Source organism: Thamnophis elegans, chromosome 2 (genome assembly GCF_009769535.1).
Source record: "Thamnophis elegans isolate rThaEle1 chromosome 2, rThaEle1.pri, whole genome shotgun sequence".
Classification (NCBI taxonomy): domain Eukaryota; kingdom Metazoa; phylum Chordata; class Lepidosauria; order Squamata; family Colubridae; genus Thamnophis; species Thamnophis elegans.
Window position 1 is genome coordinate 163,294,416 of NC_045542.1, and position 11,240 is coordinate 163,305,655.

Consider the following 11,240-nt stretch of genomic DNA (forward strand, 5'->3'; position numbering starts at 1 on the left):
CTTAGCTAGGGAGTGGCAGGGTGAGCCCACCTTTTCTGGAAGCTACCTATAGACCAAGATTGTTTGCATCACCCTAATGCAGGGGAAATGGTGGGAGCTGAAGCTCAAACAGGAGAGGAAAAAAAATTGGTGGTCCGTTATCTGATTTTCCCTCCCTCCCTTCAATAAATAACTCTAAGTGGAAGGTAGAAAAGAAAGATAAAATGTAGATTATAGAATAATATGGTTGGAAGCAGTGGTGAAATTCATTTTTTTTACTATTGGTCCTGTGGGCGTGGCTTGGTGGGTGTGGAAGGGGAAAGATACTGCAAAATCTCCATTCGCACCCCACTCTGCGGCCAGACAGAGGTGGTATTTGCTGGTTGTCTAATGTACTCAAAATTTCTACTATTGGTTCTCCAGAACCTGTGAGAACCTGCTGAATTTCACGCCTGGTTGGAAGGGATCTTGAAGGTCTTCTAGTCCAAAACCCTGTTCCAGTAGGAGATCCTACCGCATTTCAAATAAATGGTTGTCCAGTCTTTTTTTGAAAGCCTCCAGTGATGGAGCACCCACAACTTCTAAGGTAAAGGTTTTCAATTACTTGGTTGTTTCATCTACCACTTTATTCATAGCTGAAGCTCTATTTGGAATAAAGCTTCTTCTGAGTACTGAGGTGGTTTATCCAAGACTTCTCTCTGTGTTGGTTTTACCTCAAGGCTTTCCCTCAGTGCCAAAATCTATTCAGGATCTTTGAGATTTGGCAAAAGGTGACTAAGTAAACCAGATAGGTTTTGCTACTTACAAGGCTAAGAATTTAACTGAAAAGAATCTGAAATATCCATATTTAAAATACTTTGGGCCAGTATTTGTGCTTCACTCAGTTCACGCTCTGTATTCAACTTCTTCAGTGAGAGAAACCTTCTTCTGGTTTTTTTTCCCTACCGAGACAAATTACTTCAATGTGGAACATAGAATCATAGGAAAAATAAATAAATGAACTTCCATCATTGTGAAGGTGGGTAGCCCATCCATTGAGATTTCAGCTAAACCTGACACAGAAATCTCCAAAATCAATCATTCAGGAAGGGAAATTTATAAAATACAGGTCTGAAGACATGACTGAATTCTGGCACGAAGAACCTGAGTTGTCTGAAATTCATTTTGGGACAGGGTGAAGTTGAAGCAGGTTCTGCAACATTTAGCAACTTCCTTTGCTGAACCTTCACATGTCTAAAAGAGTCAAAAGAATTATCATGGAAGACATTGTTCCTGATTGCCAAGTAGCCAGCTGCAGGGCCTTCCTGCCTCAAGACAAATAAATTCAACTAAACAAGAAAGGAAAAGGCACCACTTTTGTAGCAATATGCAACAAAACTTCAATATCTTCTATTCCACCAGTGGACACAAATCATTGTCTTTGTTTACTCTGTGGAAATTGATTTCCTCATAATGGGAATAATCATTACACAGAAGATAATTGAAACCTACCTGCACACAAAAGCCACAATTGGAAAGATCACTTCAACCTTGTGTGATTTTATTTTGCATTTACAGAATATATCATAGATTTCTTCCGTCCATCTATGGCTTTCTTTCCTTTTTGATCTAGACTGACAGAAATGCCAAATAGGGTGATTTTTTATCTAGTTACTATTCTACCGTATACTTTATGTAGAAAATGCTTCCATTGTCCCTGTTGCAACCATAGCTTGTCCGTGAAAAGCTGGACAAGATTCCTTGAGAAAGTAGACCTAGAAGCTCTGCCCCAAGGGAAGATTGAAGGGATCCTGTCTCTCAACAGCTACATCACTTATCGCTCCATCTAGACTGTGTCCAGGGCCTTAAAGGCTGCATATTCATCAATCCAAGAGGAAAGTGAAGGATGACAAAGATTGGTTGGTTATTCAGTAGTTGCAACCACGGCGAGTATTTCCTCTGTATAACCCTTTGGTGTCCTTCTTTCCTATTTTTTCAAATGTAAATGCATCTATGAAGATCATTATTTTCTTCAGAGATTTAGCATTCTTGACAATGGGGTTATGTAATTTTCTGTAGTAGAACATTTTTCTTTCCATCAAATATTTATTTCCCATTTTTTTTCCCAGAATTTCATTAAACTTCTAATATAATCCATTATCTTCTTCTCTCTTCTCTCTGTTCGCCTTATTAGAAATTTCTCTGTAATGTCATCTTTTTAAATGTTATTCTTCTTAACATTGTCATATCATTCATCTTGAGCTTTCCCCTCATTAATTTAGTGTTATTGAGCTTGGCTCAAGTCAAATCCTTCACCCTGAAATTCAAGATATGAATTTTAATTCATTCAGAATTCATAAAGATTCCAAGCTTCTTTACTTTATTAATGCAGGCTTCTCCTTTATAACATGAAGTTTTTTTCCTTATAAGCATTTCTTACTAATGTCATGGATTTTATTAGTATTTTCTATTTTGAACTCCAAGACAAATTTGATAGTACCTAAAATCAAGTTCTTCAATATAACAAGGTATTCCTCCCCCCAATGTTTCCATGCCTCTGCTTTTTAAATTAAGTCTACCCTACAGATTATGCCTTGGAGATATTGGCCCAGTAATTAGGATGAAAAAAGAGAGGAGAATTTGGAGTGAGCAGCACATATTCAAGATCTGGACTAGGAAAATTTTGAGAATCAAAATTCCTCTGTTTCATATTTCTACATTTCTTCTTCTTCTAAGGTGCTCCTTTGTATTCAGGTCTGGCCTCAGAATGATAATGTGGCACTTGGGGATGAAAATGCAGCCCAGCAGATCAGCACTGGAGGACAAGATAGAGAATACCTGAACAGCCACCATGTATTTTCCCTTGGTGCTGAGGTAGGTGGGCACAAAAGTCACCCGGAAGCTTCAAAAGACCAGCATGCTGAAGGTGATCAGCTTGGCTTCATTGAAGGCACCAGGCAGATTCTGGGCCAAGAAAGCCACTGTGAAGCAGAAGGCGGAGAGAAAGCCCAGATAGCTGAGGGTGATGTAGAACATGTGAGCAGAGCTTTCGTTGCATTGCAGGATGATCACTCCAGGCTGGGAATGGAGGTCAGAGTGGGGGAATGGTTAAGCAGTTCCAGACCAGATGGAGCAGATGATAATTTGGATAGCAGCAGAAGAAAGGATGATGGAGTTGGCCCAGGTCTTCTTCAACCACCTTTTCAGTTGATTTCCTGGTTTTCTGGCCAGGAAAGCAAGCACAACCATCATTGTTTTGGCCAAAAGAGAAGAAATAGCAACTGAGAAGGTGATGCTGAAAACCATTTGTCGGAGAAGGCAGGTGGTTTTCCTTGGTTGACCAATAAAGAAAAGAGGAGTCAAGAAGCAAGCAGAAGGGAGACCAAAAGGATGTAAGAGAGGTCATGGTTGATGGCTTTGGCAATGGGAGTTTCTCTGTATTTAATGAATATGATTAAAACAAGGTCTGTGGTTAGGAATAAGAGTAGGGTAAAAGAGATGAGGATGAAGCCCAAATATTCTTCATATGACGAGAAGGTTATTACTTTGAGGATACGTTGAACTTGGTTCTCATTTGGATATTGATCATCTGAACACTTGGTGCATTTTTCTATCTGAGAAAATAAAAATGCAATACTTCCTTAAAATTCTGTCCTTTACATTGCAAAGAATACCTTCTTGGGACATCAGCTGATATCAACAGCATTTTCCTAGATCTTTCTTAATATCTCCTGAGAAAGAAGATAGGAAGAACATCATTTTCTAAACCATATAGAGCTACGGTCTATGAAACTGCGGAAAATCCTAGGACTAATATGCTTTCCTGTGTAATCTGCAAAATTGTCATTGTAACCCACATTAATAAAGGTAAATAAAAAATTATAAATAATTGGTTCATCTTACAAGGCACACTTTTTGTGTCCTTCTGGATCCTTTCTGGGATCCATGCTCTGAACCTCACTGGACTCCAAGGGTGTCTGCTGAAATGTAATTTACTGGCAGAGAAAATTTGTCCTGCAAATAATCTGGAATGACTACTAGAACCTGTGGTGACATCGGCGTAATGAGAAGGATCAATAATTGTCCACACCACCTCATTGTGAACCACTTATACCTTCCAGTGATCCCAAAGGGAAGGCCCAGGTGGAAAGCATACCAATAATCCTCCCAAGAAATGGACTTAAGACAATTCTCTGAGTTTCAAAGTACTCAAATATTCCTAGAAAGATGAATGTGGAAAGACGGATCAAAACTAAAAAACAGAAGATATATTTTGTCTGGCAGTAGCAACACTCCACACACACACATCAAGATTTATAGAAAGATGGCAGCTCCGACCACACTTTAAGCCGAAAACACCAGCCTGAGGATGGCGAGTGAGACCTTGCTGAAACGTTGCCAAGACAATCTCAATCTTATATGGGAAAAGACCTGAATACAACAAGACCAGCATATATACCACAGCCCTCTACAAGTGGTTTAAAGTTCAGCACATTGGTCCAAACAATCTGGGTCCTCATTTTAGTGACTTTGGAAGGATGGAAGGATGAATTAACCTTGAGTTACTGAGAATCGAACTCCTGAAGTAAACAGTGAGCTGGCCTGCAGTACTGCATTCTAGTCACTGCACCACCATGGCTCTTAATAATATGGTTAGGTGTTATTTACAGACAAAAATAAATTGGATAATAGAAGTCCTGCAGTGAGATAATCCTTGAATATCCAACCTATACAAAGTCCTCTTGAGGAGCTTTATTGCTCTTCAAAATGATTAATTTGATCATGAAGACATTAGGATAAAAACAGTTAAGATATTGGGTGTTTTTTATTTCATTTTTTTGTAAAGTGGATACTTAATGTTAGGGGTCATAATGTGTCTATGATACATACATACATACATACATACATACACACACACACACACACACATACTCTCACACACATACTCTCTCTCTCTCTCTCTCTCTCACACACACACACACACAGATATTATCATCTATAGTCAAAATAATACAATGGGAATATTATCACAAATCTGAGATTTGTTAACCAATGAAAATATTATTTGATCTAAATTCAGTTTCACATGTGAATCTTCTATCTTGGTGCATCTTCCTTTTTTTTGTAAAGACCATTTGATTGGACACAGAACATTTCTAACATTTACAAATTTGCAGCCCTCAAACCAATGGGGATGGTGTCACAAGAGGATACAGTTTCTTTGCCCCTTGCCCCTTCCCCCTTCCCCCTTCCCCACTGCAGATCCCATCCCTAGCCATGGCAGCTGCAGTGGCCTTCGTGAAAAGCAGACAAGACATGGTTGCATCTATCACTCTCTCTCACCCACCTGCCACATTCACTTCACCAAATAGAGAAAAACATGTTACCAAACCTGTGGGATTTTATAGGTGCCTACTAATGTTGACATCTGAATAGAAATGTCATTGTCAGCTCCATCTAGAAGAGCCAGAATGTTGTCCTTCTTTCCACATTTGTAGTTGGGTACATTGGCTTCTCCAGTAGAAAGCATGTCCACCAATGCATCTGAAGTGTGATAGGTGCTCAAATAGTTGTCATGGATGTTGTAGCCAAGTGTGAGATTATGCAAAAGCCGGAGATTCTTGTTCACCACTTGAATGGCTAAAATGATGAATACGATTCTTTTTTTTTTTGTAATCAAAGATTCTTTTATTACATTTTCATTTTCCTTTATACAATCACTTAAATACTGTGCAGTTAAAAAAAAGAAGCAATAAACAACTCATAACACTTCTATCCTACATACACCCTTCCTTCTACCCCTCCAACTTTCATTTCTCCCTTCCAACAATGCCCTCTTCTACTTCCCCTCCCCCTCAGCCATTCCTTTCTCCCCTTCCCACCATCTCACCCTCCTTACATTCCCTTCTCACTCCCTCTTAATTCCCCCCTCTTCTTTCCCTCTACACCTCGCTTCGGTGTATTTCTAGTATTCATTGGTCTATTTGTTTTGTACTAAAACAAAAGAAAAATAAAAGGAAAAGAAAGAAGAAAAGAAAAAAAGAAAAAAAAGCAACAGTATCCAAGTGCATTCATTGTTCTGAAAATTGAGTCTATACTTCCACCCTCCCCCCCACCCACCCCCTGAACCCCCCTCCCTGACCCCCTTCCGACTTCCCAGGTCCCATTCCCGGCATCGTTCTTTATCAAGCAAAGTCTGGAGTATATTGAAACCAAATAGATTAGAAGTTACAAAATAATAAAAAATAAAAAAAAATAAAGAACAAAAAAGAAAAGAATAATAAAAAGGGAAAAAAGGGGGGGACCCCCCCCCCCAAGAAAGAGAAGTCAATATACTCTCTAACATTAAACTCAGCTTCTCATTATTTTTAAAATCTTAAACAATGTCTTTACCTGCTTCCGCATATAAATTCTATACCTCCCATCCTGCCTTTACCCGTGTCCGCATATATATTTTATCCTCATCCATTGCTCCTCTCATATTTACTCCACCCTCGTGTTGACTCTCCAGATAATCTTTCTTAACCTTGTATTCAAATAACAATTTATACAAAAATCAGCTTACATTCTTGATCAAGATAATCTAATTGAACTTTCACTACCCTTCCATCTACCCCACGCACCCGACTCCATTCATCCCAAACCACAATCCAAGAAAACTATGATCTCCGCTCTCCTCGCCCCAAAGAATAGATCATGCGCAGTTTAAATTAAGATTCAAACAAGTCTTATATAAGTCCCATACAATATATGTCCAAATTCAGCACCACTTCTTTCAGTCTCAATATCTCTTCATCGGTATACAGCTTTGTCATTTTATACCAGACAGGAGTCCTGAAATTTTATTCAAATTAAAAATTTAAGAAGTATTTTAAAGGCATAGCTGGATCTTTATTCTTTACTCTTCTGCCCTTCCGGAAAGGGAAAGCAACACCCTCCGCCTTGTAGCCACGTGTCCCGCTGCTTATCTTCTCCTTCTCCTTGTCTTTCTCCAAGTCCGGGTGAATCAGGAAGTCCCGCCTTCAGAGTTTTGTAGTAAAAATCTCGGGCTTCGCAAACAGAATTGAGACGATATTTTTGGTTCTCAAATGTGACTGTGATACCAGATGGCACTTCCCATTTATATTGTATCTGAGAATCTCTGAGTTTTTCAGTTAAGAAAGTGTAGTCTCTCCTTGCTCTTAATATTTGAGATGGTATTTCTTTAAAAACAATCAAGTCCTGTCCATCGATTCGCAGCCTGTTATTGTAGAACTTCTGTATTATCGCATTTCTGGATTCTCTTGTGGTGAAATATATAATTATGTCCCTCGGAAGCTGTCGTTGTTTTGCTACACACGAGTTCTGGCGATAAATTTTTTGAATCTGCCAATCAAAGTTAAATCCCGGACTTCCCACCGAACGTCTGAAAGCCTCAAAAAAGGTCTGTTTCAAATTCTCCTGTTCCTTTTCACGCAATCCTCTGACTCTTATTGCAAACGCAGTCTTATTGTAATTTATCATAACGAGTTGTTTTTGAGCATTTTCAACTTCCTGTTGTAACGTTTGAATTTTAGATGTCAAATTAGAATTAGCTTTTTCCAAAAGTTCCAATTTGTCCTCCATTTCAGCAACATAGCCTGTCATAACAGTCATAACTCCGATCATATCTTCCCTTGTTTGAGCAATCTTGGCATCCAGTTTATCATATAAGTCCGATAAAAGTTGTTTAATTTCCTGTCTGAACTCTTTAAGGGTTTCAAAAAGAAATTCTTGCGTTAAGAGATCTCCAGTAGAGGGCGTGGGAGGCAAGGGCAGCGATTTTGTAACAATTTCTTGAGATATATTATTAAGGAAACGCTTAGACTGCTTCGATTTGGGAGCCATTATAAAAAACGCACAAACAAACAAGCAAACAAACAAAGTCTCTGCTCCCCTCGGTTTTAAATGGGATACTATTTATAGACTTTTAACAGTTAATAAGGAGAAGTCTTCAGGAGAATAGAACTGATTGAGTGTGTCATATATCAAACGCAGAAGCTATAAAATCGCCATCTTGTAACGCAGCTGGATAAGAAAGCCTTTTACAAAATTGAAGCTGGTATTTTGAATAGTAATAAGAAAAAAATTTACAACTTCAAGTTAATATTTGGTTTTGAAGCCATTTCAAAATTTATCTGCCTGCAGTTAATAAAACTCTATTGCCTGAATATGCAGCTTTAAGTAAAGAGGCTGAGTTCCCCTTTTATTTTGAAGTTAAGGCTTGGCAAAACTTTCAGTGAGTAAACATTGTAACAAGACCGTTCAGCAGATTCATCACCATTTAACTTCCAGATAAGCAAAGTTAATGAAGGAGTAACATTCTTGTAGAAATAAAGCTAATTAAAAAGCTTCTGCTGGCCTATTGTGAAACCAAAACATGTGATAAGCAATCTCTTTTGTTTTGAATTCTTGTGAATTCTTGTGAGGATTAACAAAAAGTGTTCATTATTACCGGAGAAACCAGCCTGCTCGGCGCCATTTTAAAAGCCTCTAAGTAAATAATTTTTCGGAGGAGAAAAAGAAAAGAAACTAAAATGTTGATAAACAATTATTGTGCACGGAAATGGATTCAGCTCGTGATAAGATTAAATCAAACAAAACTTTGAACTGAGTGGGGGAGACCTACTTTGTCCTGCACAAGGCAGTTTGAAGTTCCCAGCACGGACAGCCGTTCTGCCTTGGGCTAGCCCCCCTTTCCCTGCAAGCACAAAAGCTGCAAAAATCGAAGAGCATTTGCCAGCAAAACAGTTTCTTCTTTCCTTCTTGCCTGAAGGATAAGAAAACCTGATAAGACGTCAGATGGAAGATCCTCTAAACAGGTACGTAGCCAGGAATTCGGAGGCAGCTGATTTTTTGCTGCCACCACCAGCAGGCTCCTCCCAGGAAGTCGATTCTTGACTGATCAGAAGAAAAAATGTTCATGTTATTATTATCATCATATCCACAGCAACAACAAAAGACATATATCTTTACTCCTGTTTGCATTTAAAACTCTTGAATCGTACACCAATAATGATCCAAAACTAGAGACAAACTATAGTCACCCATCACCATTTAGTTGCAATATGTGATAAGAAGATGGAATGAAGCTAGTCCTCCACCAGAATTAATATATATTATTTAATTAGTTAATTAATTAATTGTAGTAGGGCTGAGTTGTATTTGTCCAACAAACTAGTACAACCACAATAAAAAGTACATAGATGTATTAATTATTCAGCAGGCAATTCTAAAACAAATCATTGACTTATAAATAGCATGCATGTGGTCTGGCCGAAGCAATTACAACCCTTTCAATAACTACGTTAAATAAAAGTATTCAAGGGATCAGCTGAAGAAGAGGGGAAGATCCTCTGGATTTCTGTGTCTCTCTTTCTCGGGTTCTGTTAGAGTTTCTTTTGCCCCATCCCTGGATTTGCGTCTCTTGCGCAAGATAAATCAAAGAGGAGAGCCCTGTAAAGCAAAATGGCCCAAGAGCTTGCAGACATCATGCAACTTAAGAAGAAGTGGAAGAAGATGAAAGGAAAAGTGTATTAGAAATTCAAAGTAAGGGAATGCAACTCCATCACACTGAATGATTTACTTATGAGAAGAAATGTAGCATGACCCATTGAATTGTAACAGCTGAAGAAAATATTTTATTGCAGTGACAACCACACTTATGAGATGGTCTCCTGGCTAGTAAATATTCAGTACATTTCCTCCATCTTGCTGTTTCAAATTTGTGGGGCATTTGGTTCTGATCCTCTCAGAGTTTCGTTCACATTGGCTGACCCAGTTGCCATGCCTATACATTGGCTGACCTTGTTACCATGTCCTATTCCAGCCAGTCCCCAATGGCTGAGCTGTTGCTATGTCCTATTCTAGTTCATGAATATTCTCACAAAGTGTATTCTGAAAGTTCTTGAATATACTTGAAAGGTTTAAAACATGCAGCCAGTAAAACCCAGGGTGGGGCCACCCCCGTATTATTCCAAGAAAAGAAAAATGGCAGGAACACAGTCATATGGACCGTGGTTGACTTATTTTCTGAACAAGCCCATTTCTTAGACTTCAATGGTCTCCCCCCAGCAAAGAAATTTACTAGACTGTTAAGCACATCTATCAATTAAATGGGGTTCCTCGCAGAATTATATCAGATAGGTGTCCAATTCATGGCTAAGTTCTGGCAGGAGTTTATAAAAGTGATTGGGTCATCCCAAGGGTTAAGTTCTGGTTTTCATCTGAGCAAGAACGTGGCAGCGAAATGCATGAACACAATGACTGACGAATATTTGAGATGTTATGTAAATTACCAGCAATCAAATTGGGCAGAGCTGTTACCATTCACTGAAGTCACTTACAACAATGCAGTGCATAGTAGCACGAGACCAACTCTTTTTCAGATGAGCAATGAGATGGAATTTGTCCCTATGCTGGACTAGCGCACAGAACCCCCCTCATCCATGTCAGTAAGTGCATGGATGAACTCATTAAAAGGTTCCTGGGAAAACGGTGTGCTTTAACGGAAGCTGCAAAAATCAACAAAACTCAAGTTGACAAACATCGCTCCCAGCAACCACAATTCAGAGTGGGGGATAAAGTTTACCTTTCTACAAAATATTGGAAGCTTCAGTGGCCTTCTAGAAAGTTAGGACCAAAGTTCTTAGGTTCTTTTGAAATTACTAAAATAATAAATCCAGTTAGAGTGAAACTTAAACTCCCTCGCCTGCTAAGGAAAATACATCCAGTTTTTCTCGGCAGCTTGTTAAAACCAACTGTCAGTTCTTCCCTTAAGCCAGTAGATCAGACCCCACCAAAACCTGTACTGATTGCGGGTTATGAGCACTATGAGGTTAAATGAATGTTAGATTCCTGAAAGCATAGGGGGCAATCACAGTATTTAATACATTGGAAAGGATATCCAATTTCAGATGCAACCTGGGTACAAAGCTGGAAAGTGGATGCAGATAGGTTGATTAAACATTTCCATGAGAAGAATCCCCATAAGCCAAATTGGGTTCCTGGAGGTGGCAGGGGAGGTTAGAGTTTAATTAATCCTTTATGGTTGTGTCTTTGCAAGAAGTTCTTTTCACTTGAAGGGGGGGGAGCCTGTCGACCCTGAAGATGGCATAAGTGTAGTCATATTTTATTGTACGCTTTGTATGTTTTTAAATTAGCTTTTAGATTTGTAAGTAAATGAATTTAATAATATGGATTTATTCATATTATGAGTTTAATAAGGCTAGCCACTTTCTAACTGTTGAAAAAGGGGTTGCAAA